Here is a 16,605-nt window from a genome sequence, read left to right as displayed (position 1 = left end):
GATAGGGAGAGACACAAGAGATGGGAAACTGCTGTTCCACAAGGAGCCTCCATAGAATTTTGCAGCAGCCAGGTGTCTGGAAGGTAAGTCTGGAAGGTCTGATCTCCCTTGGTCTTCCACGGGATGGATGGTTAGTGTGGAAGGGAGATAGAGATTGCCCAGCCGTTTTGTGATTATCATGGATTGATTGAGTCTTCTGAATTAATATTTTTCTCTATATTTTGGGTATTGGAGCTTTTAAAAATGTTTGGTTTCAGGTATTTTTATTCATGTGAAGTGTATATGATTCTCTTGAGATAAGGTTTTAAGCTAAAATATTCCTTGTTTTAGTTTCTGAACTCTACAGATAAATGGGGATTTTGTTGGTGTAGTCTTTTTATAGGTTTTATAAACCACTTGAGCCTATATCAGTCATTTTAGTGTCTGACATAATGTTTGGAACTATCAGTGCTTTGTTGGTTTATAGATGATGGCTTAAATTCTTTTCCTGGTCCGTTTCCTTCTTCCCGTCCCCCCACTTTAAAAATTCTCCTGTAACTTGGCTAACAAAAAACCAAGTCTGATTCAAAACCTCCCAGAGCTTTTCTCTTAAACGCATCATCTGGTTCCAAATGAAGATCCTTAGGAGTGATTATTAATTCTGAAGGGCACAGTTGTGCTACTGTCACTGATGATAATAATAATGGATTTTTGGCCTAGAGTGTTGACCTATTTCACCAGTGTTTTACCGTTGACTGCCCCTCTATGCTGCTTCCAAAAGTCATAGTGTGTGATAAGATTTTTACTTTCATTTCTAAAGTTTTTTTTTTTTAGTGAGTCCTGTTCTTCCTTTTTCTTTCAGCAGAAATGAAATCCCAGGTAAGTATAAGTATTCAAATATTTGATCAGTAAGTCACAGTTATCTCCAGTACATTAAATAACTTTCATCAAAGAAACATGTTATAGGTAAAAAGCTCTGAAGGACCAGCTATGTATATGATAATTATGTTTCAGATCTTCTAGGGTATTATATATAATAACTTGTCTTCTGGACGTGGTCTTGAAGTCTTTATGGATTCAGCCTCGGTAGTAGCGAACTGCACTGCTACTTGGTTTGGAGTACAAATTAGACTTTAGCCCTCCTGGAGGTTGAGTTTTTGGTATTGAAAACCATAGGAATGAAATTATTGTATTTCAGCAAAGGATCGAGGGCTTGAGGCTTAAAAAAGGCAACATATGTGTGGGAAGCAGTCAGCCTTGAAAGCAGGTAAGGACATGCCAGGCATGCGGCCGCTGCTCGAAGGGACTGTCCCTACTTGTTCCCCTCCTTATTCCATTCCATGGGAGATAAATCACCAGGGCCCAGAGATCAGAAAGAATGTAAAATTTGACAAGCAAAGCTGTCTCCCCTCTGCACGTGCAGGTTATTTTTGATGATTCTGGGTTTATGGGTTTTCTCCCAGGGAAGTTAACCTTGAGCCGAGACAGTCTGTAGATAATGTAAACCACCATCTGGCAAGCTTCCTTTTTCTAGTCTATTTAATCTGCAACTGTAGCATAATGACTTTGGAATTACTGTTGCTGTATTACCAAAATCTTAAACTAGGATATTTTTGACAAATGTGGTCCTTAGTTAATTTTTAGAGCTACAAACTGTCAGATGGCTCTGAAATAACAATTGTCTGGCTATTCTTCAGGGTGATCACAATATGGTAATGACCTTGAGGTATCACTAAAAAGCAGGAAGGTGTGAGTCTTCCTTTGGTTCCAGAGTGAAATGCGAGTTGGAGTTGGAAAAGAGGCCCACAACCAAGTGTTAGAGAAGGAAATGTGAGGTCATTAGTGAAAAACCAGGTTGAAGTTAAGGTGAAGAGGCATGAGGAAATGGTCAACTGTTTCAGTATTACAAAGATCATCAAGAAGCATATCCATGAATGTGGTTTGTATTGCAATAGCTGAAAAAGAGACAAATAACCTGGCCTGGCCTTCATGGAGATTATATTTTATTGATTCTGATAATAGATTATTGTTGATAAGGGCCTCCTATAAATTATAACCATGCAAAGGCAGCAAGATAATTTTTTTTCCTTTATGTATGTGTTTCTCATTCCTACTCACTTCTCTCTTAGGGGAAGAGAAAATCACAAAAAACAAAATTGTCAAGTCTCAACTATTCCTTTTCAAAATATATTTTTTTGCAAATTCCAGTGCAGACAATAGGTTAACTGTTAAGATTTGTAAGGCTCAAAAAGCTAGATTTTTACAAAGTGTAGCCAAATTTCATTCCATACATAATAGCTTTGGAAAGAATATGTGATGATGCAAAGTTGGCAAAAGGTGGTTTTTCTTCTGTGAATGGCTTCACTGTGTTGGGAGAACAGGCACAGAAGAAATCAAAGTAATTAAACATGGGGTGAGTTTTCCTGATAGGGGACTCTAGTGCTTTAAAATAGACTAGATGATCCTAGGGATAATCTGAGGGTAGAACAGACCAATGCCTCATTTCCAATCTGGTACCCTGGAAGAAAACAGTGTATTTCCTTTGAGGTCTTGAGAGGTTTCTCTTCTGCTTTGTTTTGGTTTTGGTTCATTTTGTAATCAACCTTATTAAGGTATCATTTACATACAATAAAATGCAGACATTTTTAGTCAACGGTTCAGTGACTTGTAATTAATGTATACATTTGTATAACTAGCACCCCCATAAAGATAGATAACAATCCTAAAACCCTAGAAAGTTTCCTCCTAGGCTTTTGCAAAAGTATCCCCATCTCCCACCCCAAGGCCACCACGGATCTGCTTTTTATCTTTAGAGATGACTTTTGCCCAGTTTAGAATTTCATGTAAGTTGAATAATACAGTAGGTGCCCTTTTGATCTGGCTTCACTTGCTCAGCATATGGTTTTTGAGATTCATTCATGTTGGGATGTTTTAAACCAGGACTTTAGCCTGGGTGGCTGATGTTGTCTGAAGGCACCTATAGGTACATCTGAGTCTCTGGCATTGTCACTGTCTGTTCTTGGCTCAGTATTTTCAACTTTACTAAGAAGCACAAGGTTGAAGTAAGGAAGATCATTGTCAGTATAATGGAGGTGAAGTGGGTTCTGTTATATAATATTCTCAGCAAAAATTGACCTGCTTGGAATCACTGTGTTGATAATCGACAAGGATTCTCTTCCTCCAAAAACCTTGATACTATAAACCTTCTAAAGGACGCTGTCCTAGGACCCTTCTTTTAGTTTTCATATTTTCTGGAAAATATGAACTGGAAAATTCAACATTTCTGGAAAATTCATTTCTGGGAAAATTCAACTGGAATTGGGAAACATTTCTGGAAAATTCAACTGCTCGCATCCTGAAAGAAGCAATTATTCACCTGAAGGCTAACTCTGCTGTAGTTGAGTTGTCTGACCTTTACATGCTGATAGAAGCCAAATAGCCTTGCAAAACAATGCTCTCTTATTGGATATAAGCATATAGATTGTTTAAGGTGGACGTGTGTATGCAGTAAAGTGAAAAAACAGAATCTTTGAGTTTCCCTTGCTGGTTTTTTTTATTTTTTCATTTAAGTTTCTATAGCGTATGCTAATAGCTCAGGGAAACCTCAGGTTAGTTTTAGGTCCACTCTTTACGTAAATGTTGAAGTACTCCATACCCACCTTTTTTCTACCTTCCTTCTTTTCTTCCATCTTTCCTTTCTAACTTCTTATAATCCATTATACTTAATCCTGCATTTGCTGAGGTGGCAATTAGTGTAGGAAAATACTGTGAAATTTTGCTGTTCAGAATGCATGTTGACCAAATTCTATATTGAGAAAAGGTCTGAATTTACCCAGAGTAACCCTTTCTCAGCGTCTTTGAATAAAGGCCATAGAAAGTGGGCTATATATAGTATCCTGTCAGGTATGTAGAATTCATAGCAATTGCCCTCAAAGAGCTTATCTAGCGTAGATGCATATGAATGCATTTAATAATTGCTTTATTGGCAGCAATGCCAACATACACAGTCTTATTTTGTTTTATATCATTCTCATTACCTGCTCTTTACCACTGTATACATTGCTAATGGCGTGGTTTCTATGGCTTGTGAATTTCACGGCCAAATAATACGTAATTTATTGCACACTTCAGTGTAGAAGATGGAGACTTCATAACTTTTCGTGTGCTCGTTGCCCCTTTGGAATGTATTACACTGAGATCAGTCAAAGTAATAAATTTATTTCAAATGTGCGTGATAGGTAGACATCAATTAGGACTGATGGGCAATATTTCTTCTTCCAGCAAGATAACAGTTTTTAAAGACTAAGCCATTGAACGTGGAGTTACTGAACATGGGACTCAGTTCACTGGGATCCTTCTTAGAAAAATAAAGGACAACTTGAATTGGATTTGTGTGGCTTATTCAAGTAGTAACTAATCAGCTACATCTTGGTGAACTTAATTTGTCACAATCGTTTGGTATTTTATTAACTCTCTTCCCCCGACTCTCACGAGAATGGATCATGAGTATCTTAAAACATACTAAGTCGTCTTCCATCCCTGTTAATCTAACTACAAGAGCACACTTTCCTTATCCAATGCAACTTACTGTCTTTTAGAGTGGCTGGGGTTTTAATTCTCTACAAAATTAAAACCAGCAAAGAGAAACATTTTCAAGGAGCCACCACATTATAGAGCCTTAGAAAGAAGACTTTAGAATTAAGGACAAATATATCATTTTATAGCTAAAGCACCTGAGGCCTAAAGTAGGCAGGTAACCATCGAGGTCAGGGAAAGGGGTTGAAGATCAGGTTTCAAGCTGAGAAAGAGTCTACAGGGACTCAATCTGAGCAGGTCAAAACCTGAAATGAGACCACGAATGTTCTGGGAAGGCTGGCATCTGGCCTCCAGTGTGGGATTCAGATGGGGAGTGGTTCCTGGGGGAACTGAGCTTCTGCAGTAGGCAGAGAAGTCCACCCTATCTCCGGAAAGTGCCACTGACATCAGGGAGTTGAGGGGAAAGAGCAATGAGTTCCAGTCCACCTGAGAAAGCAGGCCAGTCTGATTAACTCTGAATTTAGGCTTATTTCAGATACTTCTTGAGAAAGAACTTGGACAAGAGCAAGTCCCACGCAGCCTCTTTTAAATCCATGCCCAGTATTTTCTGGTGGAGCTGCTTCTACCCTCCAAGTGACTCCAGTATTTTAATTTCACTCTGTATTTAATTCCGACAGTTCTATGATTGATTATTTAATGGGCAAATAAGTAGGGTCACAAAAGAGTGTGAATGTGTTTTACAGGATGAGGATGGGCGGAGTGGAGCAGTCTGGAACGGGACACCAATAAAAAGGGATCTTGGTAAAGAAGAACGTCTATTAGAAATGGAGAGGAATTCGCAAGGAAATTAGTGCCTGACACCACGCCCTTCTCTCTGCATGTTTAGAAGCTAGTTTCTAATTTTATTTTCATAGGAGATGTGCCTGTGATGAATTGTCTTTTACCTCCACACTATTTATCACATGGACATATTGTGAAGTTTGTGTGAGAGAAAGCAAGTATGAGAATTTGTCTTGCAAGCAGCTATAAGCACTGCCTGGAACAATCTAGGGTAGAAGGAAAAGGAAAGGAAGGTGGAAACAAAGGAGAAAGACAGCTCTTGATGCTGGAGTCTCTCGCTGGGATTTGTGGTATCTCTTTTTGAAACTAAGTACAGAAAGTCAGAACTTGACTGATTGTTTCTTGATCACTGTTTGTTTTCATTTTTGCTTTTTTCTTACTCATCAGTTATTCCAGCCAGTGCCATGTCATTTTCAGTTTCAGTAAGCATGCTTGTCTTGTTTCCATTTGCATTATTCATGCAAACCTTGATTGAACTGATGACCCCGAGTTATCACGGAAACATTAGATACACCAGTCGATACATTTCTTAATTTTAGAAAAAAATTACCGAGTGAAGGTTAAAATAACTGCTCTTCAATTTGTCATTTAAAAGAACTTCTCCTAACATACAATACCTCATTGCCTAACAATGCCAGATAAATGAAGAATTCTTATGTATTCATGAATGCAGGCTAGTCTGTATATCTTTTGGCAGGTATGACCGTTACCGAGGGTAATGGCCTTGTTTGCTGGCCATGTCCTGTCTCCTAGAAAGTTGTACTTTCTGTTGTCTTTCAGCTGGTCTGTTGGATATCAGAGGTGAATTTATAAAACTATACTTCCCTTTACAGTTACTTTGTTTTGTTTTGTTTTACTTGAAGTGTAGTTGATTGACAATGTTGTGTTTCAGGTGTACAGCCAAGAGATTCAGATATATATATTTCTTTTTCAGATCCGTTTCCTTTATAGGTTATTACAAGGTATTGAATATAGTTGCCTGTGCTATACAGCAGGACCTCGTAGTTTATCTACTTTATACATAGTATACACTTACTTTGTGTGATCCACGCTGGTCAGACCACATAATTATTTTCACATCTGATATAATTTTTTCAGGTCCAACCTCAAATCTTTGATGAGAAGATATTTTAAAATAAGTTTAGCATGTGTGTGCTCTAAATCCAACAGTAGTTATTAGAGATATGATTTTGCACTAGGTATTCCTCTCTTTTTTGTTCTTGGCCAACCCATTGAAAATTCGTTTTATTTTCTGGTTGGTTTGCTAGATGTTTATGACTATAATAAAAGTCTTAAATTTTGTCTCATATCTTAAAGCACAATCTGAATTAGCAATGGATATTGTGCTATACATAGGGGCTGTGATATAAATATAGTTTCTAACTTCAAAAACATATAACCTAGAAGGGAACACAGACACATATGCAGCAATCATGGCAACTGCATTTGTTTACTAAGTGAAATAGCACTGAGATGGATAAAGTGCTAGCAAGCCTTGAACAGGCAAATCAGCTTCAAAAATAGATGCGCAGTTCTTTAAAAATCTTTTTAACATTTTTCCAGGAACATGTAGAATATAACTTAGCATAAAAACGGTATGGGTTTGAGGATATGGGGAGGGGGAAGGTTAAGCTGTGACAAAGTGAGAGAGTGGCATGGACATATATACACTACCAAACATGAAATAGATAGCTAGTGGGAAGCAGCCGCTTAGCACAGGGAGATCAGCTCGGTGCTTTGTGACCACCTGGATGGGTGGGATAGGGAGGGTGGGAGGGAGACAAAAGAGGGAGGGGTTATGGGGATGTATGTATATGTATAGCTGATTCACTTTGTTATATAGCAGAAACTAACACACCATTGTAAAGCAATTATACTCCAATAAGGACATTAAAAATAAATAAATAAGGAAAAGAAGACTGACTCATCCAATTAAAAAAAAAAAAGAAATTCTCTTGTCCTGGATTCAAGAGAATGGATGAAGTAAAAGGATGAGGAAGAACAAGAAGAGGAAATGTGAGCGTGGAGAGGGTAGGAGGAAGAGCAGAAGGCAAATAAGTGTATGTGCTTCCCTTGCCATCCCTGACTTTTTTTTTTTTTTTTTTTTTTGCGCTTCAGGAAAACCCAAAAGCCAGAGAAGAGCACGGAGGTGGTCACCACTGCATGTGAACAAAAAGGTGGAGAGAAGAGAATGGTGGTAATCTGCGCAGGCAACTGGAGGGTGACCTGAGTGCATCTCGCCAGGGAACAGTCCCTGTTCCATAGAACCCCTGAAGATGCCAGGCTCTTATGTTTAGATGGGGGGGCCGAAGGCGTCTGTGGGGTCACCACATACATCACTCCTGGAGGTGTTGTTCACTCTTTGTAAAGAGTGTCCCTGGTGAGGTTCCACATCTCCCTCTGCAGGACCCAGCCTTGCCCTCCCAACCCGCCGAGGTCAGCAGGCAACATCCCCAGTTAATCACCAGGTGTGGTGAGATATCTGGAGTGGCCCTGGTACCCCCCAGTTCAGGCGTCCTGGGGAAAGGGTGAGGAGGACAGAGGCACCGGGGCTTCTTCTCACGCAAGCAGACAGCTCACCTGGCCCAGCGCTGCTGCATCCCTGTGGGCACGCGGTAGCCCTGGCATCCGGTAGGGGACACTGCAGGATCCACACCTGGCTGGGATTTGCCCACCCCCTGGGGACCCCGCAGCCTCTGTGGAGCCCCACTGAAGGGCCTGGGTCACCTCATGGCACCATTTCTCAACCTGAGGTTCTATAGATTTTTCATAGATGTGTAAAAATTGAATACAACACACACACAAAATGAAGGCAATTCAAAGCAATGCTAATTTAGGATGAGTTAAAGGGCCAGGATTCCAAGTTAATTATGACCTTAAAATTAGATAACAAATACATCTGGTTTTATTACACGCTGAAAAGCAGTGTCTTCTACAAACTTTTCATGTTGGGATACAGCAAAGCTATAGAATTTATGATTCTATGACCACAGCATCAGGATATTTTTAAATTAAAAAGCACAGGCAAGTTTGGCTGGGATGTTAAAGAAAAATGATTATTAGGGGAAAAGGGAACATTGCGGTTCTCTGCCCACTTCCACTGTGCTGGTCTCATGATGGGCCGTGTTGCGTGTGGGCTGGAGGGACAGGGTCACTACTCCCACCTGTGTCATCAGACCTCCCACTCACAGCGCCCAGGTGGGAGGGACCCACACTTTTCACCCTGGAGCCCCAGAGCCTCCCCTTTCCTCTGCATCACTTTCACTGTTCAGGGGACCAATCACTTGAACGCCGCCCGGCCAAATGCCCAGGTTAAATCGCCCCTGTAGGACAGGTCTCTCTGCTACCAGAACACACTTGGCAAAGAGCAGCAAAGAGGCCCCAGTGCCCTGGGGATGTGAGCCCTGGGGGATGTCAGGGCCCAAAGTCACTTGCAGGGTCTGAGTAGCCCCCTGGGTCCCACACACCGACCCCAGGAAGCCCACCTCCCCACTGACTCCAGTCCCTGCCTTTGTGTGGCAGGTTCTGGTCTGACACCTGTGAGGACTGTGACCTGGAGGCCTCAGCCTGAGACTCAGAGGGGATGGAGCCTGTGCAGCGTCTGGCAGCTTAAATGAGACACGAAGCCAAGGAAGGAGGGCCGCCTCTCTGCTCCCCCTCCGCTCCTGAGTCAGCTAGTGAGTGCCGGTTACTTCCTGTCGGAGCTGTACAGATTTAGCATAAATTTTAGATATAGGTCTTACTTTTAACAGTGAAAGGCTGTTACATCAAGCAAAATTGATCTCTTTTTCTTTTAAACATTTCTATGTAAGATAACACACAAGTATAGAAAAGCACCCTCCGCAAAGGGAGGGCTCAGTGAATTACAGTGGGCGCTCCACTCTGGGGAGCAGTAGTTTTTCCCTCTGTAAAAGCCCAGATGCTTCTGAGAAGCTTCTCAGCTTCCTTACTCTGGCCCGACCTCCACAGCGGAAATCCCAAAGGGACTGGATTCTCCCAGCCCTCCAGCACCCTCCACTAGTTTCTGATTGTGCTGCCACACTCATTTTGAGTTATTTGTGTGTAAATCACTGCACTTGGAATATACGTGGAGTAACTGATTTTCATTCTTATAACTGAATAAGTTAGCACTTATTCTTCTCCCCTTCTACAGGGGGCAGCCAGGGTGCTGGGGACGTCCTGTATATTGAACTGGGTGTTGGTAACAGATGTGTTTATATTTACAAGCAACCATAAAGCTCTACGCTTAAGATCTGTGCCCTGTACAATACACCAAGGAAACTTCAATTAGAAAGAGAGGCCAAAAAAATTTCCCCACAAAACAAACTTCAGGGCCCGGTGGCTTCCTCTGATTTCTACCAAACATTTAAGACAGAAACGATGCCCGTCTCCTACACACTCTTCCAGAGAACAGATACAGAGGGAACACACCCACACTGCTTTCATCGGACCAGGAGAATACTGATGTCATACCAGCAGCAGATATTACAGGACAGGAGAAATTACAGGCTAAACACTTCTGAATGTCGATGTCAAAATCCAAAAGCAAATATTAGCAGTCTAAATCTAGAGGTTTTCAGAAAGGAAGGAAACTGGGATTTCGTGGCGGTATTTCCAGTGGTTGATGTGAACAGGATCACTGGGTGTTTGGGCGCTGCCTGGGAACGTGGAGAGAAGGGACAATGCCATCGGGTTAGTGGAATGAACATTTGGTGACAGAGATTAGGAGGGCCTGGGTCATCCTCAGAGACAGTCCTGGGATGGGGTCTCTAGGCTGTGGCTATGGAGGGGTCCCTCTAGAAGGGCATGGGCCTCTCTCCTGTGCCACTGCAGGGTCTAGGGATGGATGAGGAGTTTGTAGGGGCTGGATTTTGATGAGGAAGGATGAGCAGGGAAGGTGCACCCTCAGAGCCAGTGCAGCAACGGCCCCTTCCCAGCCAGGCCGTAGCCCAGGCTACTCAGACAATTGCTCACATCAATAGGCGATCACGCCAGCTTCACCCACTAAACCACCAAGCACAGCCCAGCAGGCCACTGTCCTCATTAATCAGCACTACCTGTGCATCCAGGGCTGGTTGTTGAAGACCAAGCTAATTTGTTAGAGACGTGCCATGTGGGCAACTGGCTTGGAGAGACCAGGGCTCTGAGCCACGTGGAGACAAGCCGACCACTGGTCAGACCACCAGGAGGCTCACCCAGTGTGTGAAGACGCTGAGGGAGGAGGGACGTAGATGGGACCCTCTGATCCTTCAAGGGACCTTCTTTCAGGGATATTTAAGAGCTGTGGGGTCAGGGATCAACATGTAAGGGGGGCAGCAGGTCAGGCATGGGCCCTCCTGTTGGCTCAGACCCCTCCTGTCCTTGGAGCAACCATGGGGCAGGCAGGAGGATTGGGGGGATGGAGGGAGGGGAGCCCTGGGCTCAGGGGTCTAGAGCACCATCTAGAGGATTCAGGGGTTCAGGGATTTCTGTCCCAGGGAACCAACTACATTCCTGTCCCACATCCATCTGTCATCAGCTTTGCGATTCCGGGAAAGTCACTTACAATCTCAACATTTTCGTGCCATGTACCATAAAATACGGTTCACAGCACCTGCCATGAGTTCCCCACGGGGCTGATGTGGGGATCACAGGAGATGATGACAGATATTCTTCACAAGCTCTAAAGCATCACACCCATAACCTTCCCCACTCCCCTGCCCTGTGGCATCCAGGTCCCCTCTCTGGAGGCAGCACTACCACATTTCTTGCTTATTCTTCCAGACATTTAATATTTGCACACTTAGGTAGCACTTATGAAGTAACCATCATTTTTCATCAGGGTCTACCTGATTTGCTGTATTAAGCTTCATCATGTAATACTAATAAGTGGGCCCTATTGACATTTCCATTATCACAGAACAAGGAACTGAGGACAGAGGGTCTGCATAACTTTCCCAGGTTCATGTGGCTTCTGGTATGATTTGAATCCAGACCATCAGGCACCAGCTCCCACTCTGTCGGTCACTGTGCTGTGCTCCCTTTCTGTATTATCTCACTAAATAAAGTCATGTCTCCGTGCAGTCAGCCTGCTGGCTATTTTAAGTGCACACCACATTGCAACACCCTCTTCTCAGCCCAGCTTCGATTCACTTGACTCCCCTAGACTCCCCTAGGAGGCTGGTGAACAAAGAGAACAGACGTGTGACCTGGGAATGAATTGACACCTCTGCATGGTCTTCTCCCAGCAACATATCAATAGTTCTCTCAGTTTTTGTTGTGTTTTCCTGGATCATGACTCGGGTACCAAGCAGAAAAGGAAGATTATAAAGGAGTCAAACACAGGATGCACAAGAATATCATCTGCGATCAAGATAATCTGCTGGCCATCCGCAGCGGTGGTTCAGGCACATCAGAATCAGCATCTGGCCAAACAACAGGGTAGGGACACAAATAGCACCCCCACTAACCACTCCATTGAAGGTACTGTGGAAATAATACCAGCAAGTAGATTCAGGAGAATGGCTGTAGTTTGTACAGCAGAGCCTGGATCTGGCTGAGGGAGGATTGGGCAGGGAAGGTGCCCACTCAGAGCCCATGCAGCCACTGCCCGCTCTTAGCCAGGCCTTAGTCCAAGCTGCTCAGATGATTGGTCAGTTTCTAGTCAGTGAGCCCCTGGGGGCCTGTAAACTTCATCTGTTAAGCCACCAAAACACCAGCCCAGTAGACCCTGTTCCCAGCTAATGAATATTAACTGCTCATCATCCAGGTTTGATCAGTTGAAGATGATGCTAATTCTCTGTGCAACTGTCATGTGGGCAGTTGGTTTGGACTGTCCTGGGTTTTGAGTCAGTTAGGGAGTCAAGTAGACTACTGGTCATTCAGGGTGGTCACCTGACCACCAGGAAGTCTCACTGCAAATCAGCTGCTAGAATCAAGTGCTGAGGGGGAAGGGAGGGAAGATGCACACACATTTGGATACCCCGGTCCATCAGGGGGTCTGCATTTGGGGGAAAGACATTGTATTTGGGGTCAGGGATTGAAACGTAGAGCCAGGAGGTGGGTCCAGATTTGAGCCATTCTCTTGGGCCAGGCACCTCCTCCGAGTACCAGCTGTCTCCCTGCAGCATCCTTGGGGCAGGAGGATGTGGGAAAGGGAGTGAGGAGAGCTCTTGGTTTGTGTATCCAGGGCATGATCTCATGTCCATGTGTTCAGGAATCTCTATCCCTCCCCTGCCTCAGACCCATCACTCATCAGTGTTGTGACTCTGGGCAAGTTACTCAATCTGTCTAAATTTCAGTGCCCTGAACCATAAAATATGGGTCACAGCCCCTACTCTGCCCACCCCACAGTGCATCACAAGAAATAATATTCTTTCCATGACTCTAAAACTTCTTACTCATGTCATCAATGTGAAAAAGTAGGCTCTATCCTCCTGTTTGTAGCCTCCTAGGTGCCCTTTCTGGAGACGACCTACTTATTCTTCCAGGCATTTAATACTTGAACGTTTATGTAGGTAGCACTTATGAAGTACCCATCATTTTTCTTCAGGCTTTGTATTTACTAATTTTTAGCCTCAGAACATAATACGAATAAGCAGGTCCTACTAATATTTCCATATCCTTGGCCAGGGAACTGAGAAACAGAAGGGCTAAGTAACTAACCTTCCCAGGTACACGTGGTGTTCAAATAGGATTTGATTTCAGGCCATCAGGCACCAGCACCCATACTCTCCCTCATTGTGTTGTGCTGACTTTGTACTTGTCTCATGTAAATAAAGTTATTTTCCCCACGTGATCAGCCTGTTGGGTATTTTAAGTGCACGCTAAAATGCAAGATCCATCTTCATAAGCCCTACTTTGATTCAGGGGACTCCCCGGGCAGCTAGTAATAAGGAGCTCTGAAGTTTGACCTGTGAATAAGTTAAGACTTTTGCCAGGAAGATGTCAACACCTCTCACTATTGTGAATGTATTTCCTAGGAACTTGTTTCAGGAATATGAAAAGAAAAAGACAAGGATTCAAACCAAGGATACATATGGGGATTGATCCTCCGTGAAGAAAATATACTGGCTGGCCCCCACCGTCATTCAACAGCTCAAAATGAACATCTAGTCCCAAAGGGTTGAGCCTCAACTATCATCCCATACAAGCCACTCCACTGAAGTCACTGTGAGAATTCCATCCTGAAACTGATCAAGAGTAATGACTATAAAAATGTTGTCATATTATCCTTTGATTGAGATATAATTCACATTCCATCAATGCACATTTTTTTTAACTGTGTGATTCAGCTGCTTTTAGTGTACTCAGGTTTTGCAATCAACATCTCTAATTCCAGTACATTTTCATCATCCCCAAGAGAAACCTCATACCTAGTATCAGTCATTCTCATTCTGTCCTCCCCTTTCACCCCAGCCCTGGGTCTTTCTGTCTCTATTGATTTTCCTATGCTGGACCTTTCATATGAATAGAACCACACAATGTGCGGACTTCTGTGTCTGACTTTTGCAGTAAGCAAAATGTATTCAAGGTGCATCCAGGTTGTAGCATGTATCTGTCCTTCACCCTTTTAATGGCTGAATAATATTCATCGTATGGATATAACACATTTTATTTTTCCATTCCTCAGTTGGCGAATAGTTGGGTTGTTTCCACTTTTTGGCTATTATGAATAATGATATGACAATATAACACTCATGTACAAGTTTTCGTGTGAACATATGTTTTTTATTTCTCCTGGACATATACCTGGGAGTGGAGTTCCTGGGCCATACTGTATCTCTGTGTTGAACTTTTTGAGGAAGGGCCAAACTATTTTCTTTTTCATATTTGCACCAGTGATGCTTGAAAGTGCCAATTTCCCCACATCATTGCCAACCCTTGTTTTTAAAAAAATTATATGGCACAATAGTGGGTATGAAGTGGTATCTCACTGTGGTTTCAGTTTGCATAATTTTGACTAATAATTTTGGACATGTTTTCATGTGCTTATTGGCAATTTGTATCTTCTTTGGAGCAGTATCTATGCAGATTCTTTTTCTCATTTTTAAAATTTGGTTATTTGACATTTTATTGTTGAGTTGCCAGTGTTCTTTACATATTCTGAATACTAGGCTTTATCAGATATATGACTTGCAAACATTTTCCTTCATTCTGAAGGTTGTATTATGTCTTTCTTGATGGTGTTCTTTGAAACACAAAGGATTTTAATTTTGATAAAGTCCAATTTCTTTTTCCTTTTGTTGCCTGTGCTTTTGCTATCATATTTAAGAGTTCATTGCCAAATCCAAGACTATGAAGATTTATCCCTTTTTTTCTTCAGAAATTTGTATAGTTTAGCTCTTATATTTAACTCTTTGATCCATTTTTAAATTCAAAGTCTATTTTGTCTGATATTGGTATAGACACTTCTGCTCTCTTGGTTACTATTTGAGTTTTCTCACTGAGTTTGGAATTCCCTTTTCTATCCTTTAACTTTCAACCTGCTTGATTCTTTTGATCTCAAGTAAGTCTCTTGTAGACAGCATATAGTTGGGTCATATGTTTTTACCTATTCCGCCAATCTCTGTATTTTGATTGGAGAGTTTAATGCATTTACATTTAAAGTAATTGCTGACAAAAAAAAGATTTATTTCTGCTATTGTGCTGTTTCTTTTCCATCTGCCCAAAGCTTTTTTGCCCCTCATTTCCTGCATTCCTATCTTTCATTGTGTGTGTTTAGCTGATTTCTTACAATAAAATATTTAAATTACTTTCTCACTTCCTTTTGGGACTATTCTATAGCTATTTTCTTTGTGTTTACCATGGGGATTACCTTTAACATCCTAAAATTAAAACACTCTAATTTGAACTTATACCAGGTTAAACTCAACAACATCCACGTTCTTGAAGCTAAAAGAGCATCCTACTATCTCAATGCAAAAGACCTTCTCCAAGACACACTGCAGTTTCTGCCTGGCTGGGACATTGCCCCAGAGTGAGGTTAAGTTTAAGGTTTGTATTTACTAATTTTTTTACTAAGGAGTCGAAGGAGGCATACATTTCCATCCTCTGGATCACTGCTCACCAAAAAATACATAATGCCAGGCACATATGTAATTTTGAATTTTCTACTGAACACACCAGGAAAATGAAAATGGTGAAGTCAATGTAAATAATAGATTTTTAATTCAGTATCTGCAAAGTGTTAGAATGTTTACATGTGGCACGAGAAATGTGGTCATATTACGAAGGCTTGAGAGCCGCGTGGGGCAAGATAGAGGACAAACAGCATGCACTTGAAACTCTAAGAAGTGAACGCTAACAGGCAGATGGGGCCTGGAAGTCCAAAGTTGAATAACAGCCCGTAACAGGGTGATTATGGTGGGTTTTTTTTCCTGCCTCTGTCTCCCAGCTTAGGCAAGGCATGCAAAGTCCAGCAACAGCTGAAAGTTAAAACCATGGGATCAACCTTTTATTTCTAGCCAGACAAGTGAGAAAGTGGGGGGCTTGGATGTTGAGGAGTGAGGGGGTCATCCCCATTGGTCTTTTTCTCCCCAGTTACCACATCTCCCCTGCAACCTCAGTGATGGCAGAGGCCTTCACTGAGAAATGGCCTGTGTCTCTGGACAAAGGAACAGGTTAAGAGGCTCCTATAGTCTGAAGAGTGTGGGGGCATGCCCGTTATTTTCCTTTCTTTTCTCTTGCTATTTAAATTGACAAGAACAGGTACTACACTTGATCTTAGCCGAAAGGCTGAGATGAAATAGACAAAATAAACTTTAAGCTAAAATTACTGTCAAGTATAAATTTTACTAATCTAGTAATTCCAAAGGACCAAAGAGCAGGGCAGTGGCTTTATTGAGAACCCAGGATTTCCGAGTGTCCACCGTGCTCAGTCACTTTTAAATCATCAGCACAGCCCTATAATTCAGAGATTTAGGTGAAGTGACTTGCCCAGGGTCACACAGCTAAGTGAGAGTCTTCTGGGACCAACAGTAACTTTTGCAAAGGCGTCTCTTGCTATACTTAATCACTGCCACCATCTGACACTCACATTCTTTCTTTTTATACTATTCTGTTTCCTTGGGTCAAAGAATCCGACCCCTGAATTAAGGTTAAATAGCAATTAGTGGCAGATCAAAAGCCAAAATCGCTTCAAGATATTCTTTTAATTCCCCCAAGTAATGCCTTTAGTCACAAAAATATAGAACAATATAGAAAATTACAAGTGACCTTAGTGTTCACAGGCAAGCACTAATACATTTTAATGTACCATGATCATATTAA

The 16,605-nt window shown here is 42.1% G+C and overlaps 2 long non-coding RNA genes and 1 pseudogene across 2 annotated transcripts; 2 read left to right on the top strand and 1 right to left on the bottom strand.

The window, feature by feature from the left end:
• The first annotated feature begins 639 nt into the window (after window positions 1–639).
• LOC132514364 (uncharacterized) lies at window positions 640–9,132 on the top strand. Its single transcript, XR_009538759.1, has 3 exons — window positions 640–1,246; window positions 7,474–7,823; window positions 8,878–9,132. It is a non-coding gene; the product is annotated as an uncharacterized LOC132514364 (long non-coding RNA).
• A 1,218-nt stretch (window positions 9,133–10,350) lies between these two features.
• LOC132514365 (uncharacterized) lies at window positions 10,351–15,100 on the top strand. The gene is made up of 2 exons (XR_009538760.1): window positions 10,351–11,775; window positions 13,317–15,100. It is a non-coding gene; the product is annotated as an uncharacterized LOC132514365 (long non-coding RNA).
• Window positions 15,101–15,977: 877 nt separating this feature from the next.
• Window positions 15,978–16,083, bottom strand: LOC132514370 (U2 spliceosomal RNA; annotated as a pseudogene).
• Between the last annotated feature and the right edge of the window lie 522 nt (window positions 16,084–16,605).

Source organism: Lagenorhynchus albirostris, unplaced genomic scaffold, assembly GCF_949774975.1.
Source record: "Lagenorhynchus albirostris unplaced genomic scaffold, mLagAlb1.1 scaffold_238, whole genome shotgun sequence".
NCBI lineage: Eukaryota > Metazoa > Chordata > Mammalia > Artiodactyla > Delphinidae > Lagenorhynchus > Lagenorhynchus albirostris.
The sequence above is the reverse complement of the archived record's forward strand: the minus strand, read 5'-3'. Positions and strand labels throughout refer to the sequence as shown.